Genomic DNA, 9,512 nt, shown 5'->3' with positions numbered 1-9,512 from the left:
GACACGGGCTGGGCTGAAGGACTGACCCCTGCCTGAAGTGAAAAACCCCTCCCACAATGCAGCATCATCAGGCCTTGGTTTGAGCCTCGAGTCAAGTGAAATTAAAGGTAACAATAAACCACGGGGAAGGCAGGTGGGGAGGATTCATCCATCTGAAAGGACACATAATGTGGATTTACAGAAACTTATTTGACACTGGTGACTAACGGATAGTTATGTGAGTGCACACAGTTGCAAAACAGATTTCTACTGCAACACTTGCAGAGCAGCCCACGTCAAATGAGAAAGTACAATTCAATTAGAGTGGAACTTGATAACCAGATGGAAGTGGTAATTACATTCAGAACATTGCAGCCATTTAAAGCCACTTGTTCTTGTTGACTTCCCGCTGTCAGGCTCACCACAGCATTAAAGCTGCTTTATTATTCATGGAAGATGTCTTATTTTGAACAGTAAGTGACTTTGCAAATGCAAAAATGCACATCTTAATGGACTGATGTTCTTTCACTGAAGTTTATGAACAACTAATGATTTTCTTTTTCATTATTCAATATTTCTGAACAATAATAGTAAATCTAAAGGGTTTTAAATCCCATTCAATGTTTATCCTATTTTTGTATTCCCTAAATGAATAATTATTGGTAAATTATTTGATTAATTTTCTGTCAACTGAGTAGCAAACGAGTTCTGAAGTTGAGACCAGGAGGCGGAGTCTCAGTCTTACACGCTTCTCTGCGCTCTCTCCTGGGCAGTCATCCATAGGAATCCCGAACCCAATAAAATACCCAATATTAATGGTGTGTGTGTCTGCCCAAGGAACATTTAAGGTAAAACCTAATAGAGGTGTCATACATAATAACCTAATAAAAGTAAATGTAACAACTACTACAGTGCAACAAAACAGGAAGATTAAATGTGGTCTCTTAAACATAAGATCTCTAGCATCTAAAGCAATATTGGTAAATGATTTAATATCAGATTATAATATTGATATATGCTGTCTCACTGAAACTTGGTTGGGACATGAAGAATATGTCAGCATAAATGAGGCCACTCCACCCAGCCATATCAATACTCATATTGCTCGAGGCACAGGTGGAGTTGCAGCAATCTTTGACTCAAGCTTACTTATCAATACTAAACCAAAATTAAATTATACCTCCTTTGAAAGCCTTGTTTAGTCTTACGCATCCGACCTGGAAAACATTGCAGCCAATCTTATTTGTTACAGTGTACCGTGCACCAGGTCCTTATTCAGAATTCTTATCAGAATTCTCTGAGTTTTTATCAACTTTGGTACTTATAACAGATAAAGTAATTATCGTAGGTGACTTTAATATTCATGTTGACGATGATAAAAATAGCCTTACTGTTGCATTTAACTCTGTATTAGATTCTGTTGGTTTCCGTCAGAGTGTAAATAAACCAACCCACTGCTATAATAACACTCTCGACCTTGTTCTGACTTATGGTATTGAAATTGAGCAACTATTAGTCGAACCGCATAATCCTGCTTCATCCGACCATTTCTTAGTAACTTTTGAAGTACTGTTACTAGACTACAAACTGTTAGTCAAAAGTTCCTGCAGCAGAAACCTATCTGTTAGTGCTATAGCCAAATTTAAGGAAGAGATTCCACCAATACTTAACTCGATAGCATGTCTGTATGTAAGGGAGGAAATTTATACAAAATGTACACCACCCCAATTTGATCATGTTGTTGATAGTGCTACAGATGCGCTGCGAATACAATTAGACTCTGTTGCTCCTTTGAAAAAGAAGAAAATAAAACAACATAGATTAGCTCCATGGCATAATGCTGAAACCCGCAAAATAAAGCAAAAGTCGAGACAACTTGAAAGGATATGGCGTTCCACTAAACTTGAAGAATCTTGTTTAATCTGGCATATTACTCTCAATGAATATAAGAAAGCACTGCGTAAAGCGAGAGCAGCTTACTACTCTTCATTAATAGATGAGAATAAGAATAATGCAAGATTTCTTTTCAGCACTATAGCCAGGCTGACAGAGAGCCACAGCTCTATTGAGCCTTCCCATAGTACTCAGTAGTAATGATTTGATGTGCTTTTTTAACGATAAAATTGTTACTCTTAGAAGCAAAATTAATGACCTCTTGCCTTTGACCAGTATAGTGTTATCAACAGCTCCCGGAAACGTAAGTTCTAATATTACACTAGATAGTAAATTAGAATGCCTTTCAGCCATAAACCTTGAACAATTAAATTCAATGATTCTCTCTTCTAAACCATCAACGTGTATCTTAGACCCGATTCCAACTAAGCTGTTAAAGGACGTTTTTCCATTAGTTAGCACTTCTTTATTAAATATTATGAATATGTCTTTATTATCAGGCTATGTTCCACAATCATTCAAAGTAGCAGTGATAAAACCGCTTCTTAAAAAGCACAACCTCGATCCAGAGGTTTTAGCCAACTATAGACCTATTTCTAATCTTCCGTTCCTCTCAAATATTCTTGAGAAAGCGGTCGCAAAACAGTTGTGTGATTACTTAAAAAACAATGATTTATTTGAAGATTTTCAGTCTGGCTTTAGAACACATCATAGCACAGAGACAGCTCTTGTTAAAGTCACAAATGACCTTCTAATAGCCTCAGACAAAGGACTTGTCTCTATTCTTGTCTTGCTCGATCTCAGTGCTGCATTTGATACTATCGACCATGATATCCTATTGCAAAGACTAGAGCACTTAGTTGGCATACAGGGAACTGCTTTAGGCTGGTTTAGGTCCTATCTATCTGAACGCTCTCAGTTTGTGTGTGTCAACGATGAATCTTCCATGCAAACCAAAGTTAGCCATGGAGTGCCACAGGGCTCAGTGCTTGGACCTATTTTGTTCACATTATATATGCTTCCGTTAGGCAATATTATAAGGAATAATTCTGTAAATGTTCATTGTTATGCGGATGATACTCAACTATATTTATCAATCAAGCCTGATGAAATTAATCATCTAAATAAAATTCAAGACTGCTTTAAGGACTTAAAAACGTGGATGACTTTAAACTTTTTGATGTTAAACACGGCTAAAACTGAAGTTATTGTACTCGGCCCAAAGAATCTACGAAACAAATTATCTAAAGATATTTTTATTTTATTTATTTAATCGTTTATTTGGCAGGGACAATGCACAGTAATGAACACTTAAAACATTCAAATGTGTCAAGCGTAACAGTGCCAGATTTAGCTAGTTTCCATCCGCAGTCCCTCACATAAAACATTTAAGAAAATTACATTTTACAAACATGGTAAAAACAAAATACATGATTTGAAAAAAGTGCAAAAGAGCAAGAGTAGCATACACAAGTATTTACCACATGGCAGTATAATATAGCATCAACGACATATAAAGTGCAAGAAAAGATAAAAGTGCTACATAAAGTGCAAGAGGAGATACCCCTGTGTTAAAGTGCATTTAGCGGTGATTGCACGTCTGTTTGTCTCTTAACCATTCCCTGAGTTGACCTTTAAAACTATTGAGAGTGGGACAATCCCGTATCTCAGTAGGGAGGCTGTTCCAGAATGAGCTGCCTTTAACGGAGAGGACATTTTGACCAAAAGTGGTCCGTCTATGGTGAACTTCACAGTCTCCTCTGGTTTCTGACCTAGTGCAGCGTCCAGTGTGTTTTTTGTGGATGAATTCCCCTAAGGGAGGGGGGGCCAGTCCATGTAAACATTTATAAATAAAACACATACTTTTAAAAGACTTGTCAAATTGTCAAAACTCAAGAAATTGTGTTTTTCAAGGATGGCACAGTGGTGGTATGAATATGGCTTTCTGTCAAACACCTTGATAGCTCTCTTGTACAGCTGTTCTATTGGTTTCAGGTTTGTGGCACAAGCAAACGACCAGTTTGTAAAACAGTATTCAATGTGGGATAGAATCATACAATGGAGGTATATATTAACTATGGATGGCATTAATTTGGCCTCTAGTGAGACTGTAAGGAATCTTGGTGTTATATTTGATCAGGATTTATCCTTTAACGCCCACATAAAATCAATTTCAAGGACCGCCTACTTCCATCTACGTAACATTGCAAAAATCAGGCATATCTTGCCTCAAAACGATGCAGAGAAACTAGTCCATGCATTTGTTACTTCAAGGCTGGATTATTGTAACTCTTTATTATCAGGGTGTACCAAGAAGTCAGTTAAGTCGCTTCAGCTGATTCAAAATGCTGCAGCACGTGTACTAACCAGAGTTCGGAAAAGGGACCACATTACTCCTGTTCTGGCTGCCTTACACTGGCTCCCTATAGAACACAGGATAGAATTTAAAATTCTTCTTCTCGCCTACAAAGCCCTTAATGGGCAGGCGCCATCTTACCTTAAAGAACTCATTATACCCTATTGTCCTACTAGGGCATTGCGTTCCAAGAATGCAGGGTTGTTGGTTGTTCCTAGAGTCTCTAAAAGTACAATGGGAGCCAGAGCCTTTTCTTATCAAGCTCCACATTTGTGGAATCAGCTTCCAGTTTGTGTTCGGGCGGCAGACACCCTATCCGTTTTTAAGAGTGCGCTTAAGACCTTCCTTTTTGATAAAGCTTATAGTTAGGGCTGATTAGATTCAGCCCCTAGTTTTGCTGCTATAGGCTTAGTTTGTCGGTGGACACCTTACTTATTCCTTCTCTCTGTCTGTACCTGTGTACTCTCATGTTCCGAATAACCCAGCTTCCCCAAATTTCTTTTTGGTGTCTATCTACGCCGGGATCCTGAGTCGTGGCTGATCCTGTTGCTGTGGTCCTGGATCATGAGTCCTGGATGGATATCCTCGTGGATTCATCTTCTTATTATAGACACATGCATTTCCAAACATTTGGACTACCTATGTTGTAAATGTATTATCTTTTCAATTTACACACGGCATCTATTGCACGTCTGTCCGTCCTGGGAGAGGGATCCCTCCTCTGTTGCTCTCCCTGAGGTTTCTCCCATTTTCCCCTTTAAACTGTGGGTTTTCTCCGGAAGTTGTTCCTTGTACGATGTGAGGGTCTAAGGACAGAGGGTGTCGTATTGTCATACTGATATTCTGTACAAACTGTGAAGTCCACTGAGACAAATGTAACATTTGTGATATTGGGCTATATAAATAAACATTGATTGATTGATTGATTGATTCTGAAAATATTTTAATTTTTTATGATATTTTTGTTATGTTGCAAGCAAACCTTATTGTTGCAATAAACTGAAAAAATGGCACACTGTATAGGAATAGTGAATTAAAACGAGAGACTAACTAGGTGTCTATCTCTAAATCTGAAGAACATGTACAGTATTTAACCCTTGTGTTGTGTTCGAAAGCTATTACCGTTCATGGTGTTCGCGGGTCAATGTTGACCCATGATTTATCTCAGTCCAAAACACTCCAAAATAATGACTATCATCCAATATTGTTTTAATAACATCATAACCGTACAATCCTGTTGTAATTTTATTGTATGGCCCCAAAACACATTACACCACATATTGCACACGTGCATGTGTGTGTTCAGGTTCAAGTGTTAGTGTACATATTCTTTGAGGAAGGTGGAGTTCCCGTGGGGGGAGGGGGCCAGAGGGATGGGAGACAAGGTGCATGTTGCGAAATAATTATTGTTACAGTGGATGAAAGGGGTGGAGGAGGGGTGTCTAAAGTCAAAGATGAATCTTGATTGGGCCAAATTTGACCCCGAGTCACCCACAACAATTTTGCTGGGTCCTCCCAGACCCGAACACCAAATTATACACCTTTTTTTTTTAGAGACCTTCCGACTTGGCTAAAATTGTAAAAATCTGTTTTGAAGTGTTTATATAGCTGTTGTGGAGGATATCATGAAGCCTTGTTCCGGTAAAGCCCTGTACGATGGGCGCTGTAAGTGATGAAAGTGGGGGGTGTTGGCTTATCAGGCGTCTGCAGCTCACAGCTAAAGTGGGCGTGGGAGCGAGCGAGAGAGATAAATGCAATTTATGTAAACACATATTTCCAAGGCACTCCTTTATAATTATTGGGATAAACAGGTTTGAAATCATTTCAATGTATACTATAGGACAGTAAACAAAAAATACAGTTTAAAACTTGAGAGATACAAAAATATGCATAAATAAATAAATGTTAACTGGTAAAATAAGATATGAATGAACAACAAAAATAAAAGAAGTTACATGTATTTGTTATTGGCTATGGGTTATTGGTTATTGGTTATGTTCACACACTTATTTGATTATTAAAATGTAAACCGATCTTTTTCATATGGGTGTTTAGAGTTGTACCCCCTAGATCTAGTCTCTAGTATTGTGTGCAGCAGATTGAAGCATTTTACTTTCAATTTTCAAACATTTCTTTCCGGGGGGGCATACCCCCGGACCCCCCTAGAGGATGTGACGTCCACACCCCAATTAAAACATGTTCATACAATACTGAATACATTTGAAGCCTTTTTGATGTATATTACCTATGTCAATAAGTTTCTGTTTTTGTAGTGTATTGGTCTTTTGTAGAGATTTTTCATTTATTCTTTATATATTCTATTGTGTATTCCTTGGATTCTTTTATCTTTTCTACTGAACGATTTAAGTAAATGTGGGAAGCGTTTAACAACAGCCATTTACTTCAAAGATTTTTCTCAATGTTATTCTTATTTTTGTTAATCCTGGAAGAATGCCAGAAAAAAAGACATTCTCTTCAAGAATAAAAAAAAACATGACATTAGTAATTGTGATAACAAATTAAATAAGTTGTTAGGTTAAGTCAGGGCGGTCGCCTAGGGCGCCATATCTGGGGGGGGCGCTGCGCTGGCAGCTCTGGGAGGGAAAAAAACATTTTTGACTGTTTGCGCTCATCCTAATTTTCAGCCTTGATGTAACAACATTCATAATTAAGTAAATGTAACACCCTTTTCACCCCGGTTACACTTTTCATTTGCCCTGTACGATGGACGCTGTAAGTGATGAAAGTGGGGGGTGTTGGCTTATCGGGCGTCCGCAGCTCACAGCCAAAGTGGGTGTGGGATCGAGCAAGAGAGATAAATGCAATTTATGTAAACAAATATTTCCAAGGCACTCCTTGATAATTATTGGGATAAACAGGTTTGAAATCATTTCAATGTATACTATAGGACAGTAAACCAAAAATATCGTCTAAAACTTGAGAGATACAAAAATATGCATAAATAAATGTTAACTAGGTCAAATAAGATATGAATGAACAACAAAAATAAAATAAGTTACATTTATTTGTTATTGGCTATGGTTGGTTATTGGTTATGTTATACACATACTTATTTGATTATTAAAATGTAAAAAATTCTCGCCTAGGGCAGCAAATTGGTTAGAACCGGCCCTGATGGTGTAGGAAACGGGCTCCGTGTCAGGCCCGGCTCCAGGATGAAATGACTGAGGGGGCTGTTAAAAAATCAGAGGGGGCGATTTTTTTTTTCACAACAACGAAAAATACTGGCAATGTAATGAATTGACACACCAAGCTTTTTTCCTTCTTACTGCTCTACAATCTCTTTGCTTCTTTATTTGTATTTCGGATTTACCCCTCTCATTCTGTTCTTTTCCTCTGATCTTTAATAATAGATATTACATTATTAGATGGCTGCACTTTGGTTAACAGACTAACATTGATTTCCTCAATTTATAAATTGACAGGCTCTGTAATTATACCATAACCTTTTCTCCTCTATCCCTTAACTCGTCTTCCTATACAGATTTACTTACTTACTATCTACTCTAGTCATGTCAGGATTAAAGAACAATTATTTTCAGGATTGAATGTTCAAACCAAGGCTTAAAAACTGGCATTTCATAAGAAAGTGACTAATATATAAACCAAATGTAATATTGGATAAAATACTACACCAAATGGACAGACACAGATTCAAAATAAAAATAAAGTCCCCTGGTTTGTCTCTAGAGTCTTATGGCGCATTTCCACTACAGCGCGGAGCTCGCTTTAAGCGTGCCGTGCCGTGCCCGGCCCATTTTTGGTTGTGTTTCCACTTGGCGTAGTTCCGGCTAGCGGGTACTATTTCACAGTTTTTCTGGCCCCATAAAATCGAGGTTCTTTCCGGGCCAACAACCATAAAGTGAGCCAGTCCTAACAAGGCCTAACGAGGCCTAGCCATACCGAGCGAGGCCGAGTGAGGCCCTGTAGTGGAAATGCGCCATAACTGCCATGAGAAAAATCCAATCAATGTTCCAAAATCCGTCACTAGATGTCGCTCATTGTACCAATACAGTTTATATAATACATAGGCCTAACATATTATTATTATAGTAAAAGGGCTCGCTTTGGCAAAAACCTGATCCATACAGGCAGCCCTAAATGATAACAAGTAACCATCATGTGTGGTGCTATCTGCAGTTGTCTGTCTTATTTTTTGTTGATTTCATATTGTTTTTGTATTGCAAATGAAATTCCCCCTGGGGACAATAAATCTAATCTAATTTAATATTCAATCCCACACTTGGCGATTGAGAACATAAATTCGTAACTTACCTCGTTTCTTTTGTCCAATATCTCGCGGGCAGGTACATTGAATTAGAAGTAGAAGAAATACGCTAACGCTACAAAAAGGCACAACACTGTTACTCTGTTTTTACTGACATGTAACATTTTATTTCACCTTGCTCTATGTTTTGTAACGCACATTAAAAAACGGGAACATTTTCGGGAGTTTCAACCGTTTCAAGTTTCGGTACCGGCCACCGAAAACGGGGACTTTGCCCGGAAAACGGGGACGTTTTGGTCACCCATCCGACTGTGTTTACAGCTAAGCACACATGCTAACATTAATCAGTGGCGTTTTCTCCCGGAGGCCAAGGGAAGCCAGGCTTCCCCTGTTTTCTTGGATTGTAGTTATAATTTAAATAAATAATTAAAAACACTTGGTTTTGTTTCGATAATTCTCCTTTGCTATGTGTTGCTGCCGGCCCGTCTCTCCCCCACTCTCATTGAGTATTTTACAAAGAGTGAAACAAACAGCGCCCCTCTAGATGTTATGGTGAAACAGTAGATTGCATTCACTGTTGCAAGAGGAGGCCAGCTGAATCAGGCTTCCCTTGGCGAAAAAAAATGGAGGGATTGACCAATCAGATGAGGCCCACGTGATGCCCCTGCCAACATGTGATTGGTCAGGGCCATGCCAAGGGAAGCCAGCGGTCTCTGGCTTCCCTTCAGAGGCGGCTGGCGGCTGGCGATTTGATTAGACACTGCCATCCCATCAAATCACATCAACATCAGTTTTACTACGTACTGTAGTAGCCTACTGTAACTGTCATCACCGCCGTTTGAAATGATCAAGCAAATGAAGCATTATGGAGGGTGGAGATTTGGCGTACTTAATCAAACATAACTTTACTAAACTTCCGCTACAGCAGCAACTAAATATTAAATCAGATGACAGGCCAATGCCCACACTCGAGCTGTGTACACAGCTCGGACGTTCAATGAGGACAATTATGTCCGCACGGGTGGGGGGGGGGGG

The sequence above is a fragment of the Trematomus bernacchii genome, unplaced genomic scaffold (assembly GCF_902827165.1).
Source record: "Trematomus bernacchii unplaced genomic scaffold, fTreBer1.1, whole genome shotgun sequence".
Lineage (NCBI taxonomy): Eukaryota > Metazoa > Chordata > Actinopteri > Perciformes > Nototheniidae > Trematomus > Trematomus bernacchii.
Note: the sequence above shows the minus strand (reverse complement) of the source record.